This window comes from Limulus polyphemus, unplaced genomic scaffold, assembly GCF_000517525.1.
Source record: "Limulus polyphemus unplaced genomic scaffold, Limulus_polyphemus-2.1.2 Scaffold14204, whole genome shotgun sequence".
NCBI lineage: Eukaryota > Metazoa > Arthropoda > Merostomata > Xiphosura > Limulidae > Limulus > Limulus polyphemus.
In genome coordinates this window covers 1-2,139 of record NW_013679814.1, presented here as the reverse complement: position 1 = coordinate 2,139, position 2,139 = coordinate 1, and positions in this window count along the sequence as shown.

Genomic DNA, 2,139 nt, shown 5'->3' with positions numbered 1-2,139 from the left:
AATTTCAACAGTCTCTCTATAACAAACGTCTCACGAGCTCGACTTCAACAATACTCCGTTCAATTACACACCCTCTGACTGCAGTTCAATTACTCCCGTCCTCAATTGTCCCGTCACTTTGGGACCATCTTATATATACCAGCCTACCCCCAATCTAGTAGTCTCCCGATAATTCACGAAGGTTCGAGAAGGACATGGCGTGATACTAGTCACGTGACCTCGCTGACGCAACACTACCCCTCCTTAGTATTGTTCGTCCCGAACAATAGCATCTTACATTAAACCAATAACAATTAACAATAACTTGATTAAATGTACAGAATTACAAACACAAAATTACAGTTCAACAAAGTCTCTTAATTTTAAGGGACGTATCTTCTTCCGTACTGGTCTCCGTCTCGTTGGCTTCTGCTTCACGTGGGGTTCATCTGCTTCATCAGGAAATGTCCTATCGTCGATAACAGTCACATCAGTGGTAGTAACTTCATCAAGAGCTTCACCGTTTTCCTTCTCAAAACTGAGTAGAGTTTCTTCTTCAACAGTAGCTTTTTCAGGTGACACTTCATCAGCAGCGTCATTTGTTCCTTTGTTCACTTCGTTCCAACTGAAATGTCCTGGACCGTGATAACACCAAAGCCTGTTGGCATCCACCACTTTTGGCTTACCTCGCTGACCACGTTTTATCCGGAAAGTCACGTCTGAGAGACGATCCACTATGTCATATGGGCCTTCCCATGGAGAAGACAACTTAGGAGACTTCCCTTTGGTCTTCCTTGGATTATACAACCACACATTGTCTCCTGGTTCAAAGCTGACTTCAGTACATCTCTTATCATAAGATAGCTTCATCGAATCAGCAGACGTTTTCAAGTTTGAACGCACTTGATGGTGAATATCATCCATCCTTTCCGATAACACTTTCACAAACTCTGACACATTCTCAGGCAACTCTTCATAAGGTGGGCGTCCTGTTAACAGATCCACTGGCAACCGAAGTTCCCGACCAAACATCAACTTTGCTGGAGTGTATCCAGTGGTTTCATGCTCTGCTGTCCTATAGCCCATCAACAGCGGAGGGAGTAAGACATCCCAGTCATCTTGACGGCTATTACAAAACTTTGCCAATTCCTGTCCCAGTGTCCAGTTGTACTTTTCTACCATCCCATCAGACTGTGGGTGAAGTGGCGTTGTCCTGGTCTTTTGGATGCCAAACAACTTGCAGCATTCTTGGAACACAGCTGATTCAAAGTTACGGTCTTGATCTGAATGCAGTTCATATGGCATACCAAATCTGAAGAAGAAATCACTAATTGCCGAAGCTACAGTTGTAGCTTCCTGATTTGGTATTGCATATGCATCAGGCCACTTGGTGAAATAATCCATCACCACACAAATGTACTTGTTTCCAGTACGAATTTGGGGCAGAGGACCAGCAATGTCGATGGCTACTCTTTCCATTGGTGCACCAACTTGATATAACTTCATTGGAGCACGTCCCTTATGCTTGGGTCCCCTTTTAGCACAACATGTACTGCATGTTCTGCACCATTCTTCCACATCTTGTCTCATACCTATCCAGTAAAATCTCTGTCGTAGGTTACTCAATGTTTTCTTAATTCCGAGATGTCCTCCTGTTAGAGTATCATGGGATTGACGCAACATAACTTCCCGTAACTTCCTTGGTATTACCGTTTGCCAGGTCTGGAGAAGAATACTATCTTCAAGTTTCAACTGGTCCCATTGTGCCCAGTAGTTCTTTGTCACAGGGCTTAGACTAGACATCTTCTCCCAAGCAGGGCGCAAAACACTTGCTTTTAGAAAATCAATCACTGGCTTCAACTCTTGGTCTTTCTCCTGTTCTGCCTTGATGTCTATATTTGGTTCCACTTCACCATCATCAACTCTTTCAATTGGCTTGACTTCAGCTTGATGACACCTGGATAGTTCAACCTCTCTTTTGCAGCCAATGTCTGCAGTCATTCTTGCAGGGTCTTCGGCTCAGTCCATCAGCATTACCATGGGATTTTCCTTCTCTGTATGTAATATTGTAATTATATGGGTCTAGTTTTCCAATCCAACGTGCTAGTTGTCCCTCTGGGTTATTTAATGATCTTAATCAGCGTAACGCAGCATGGTCTG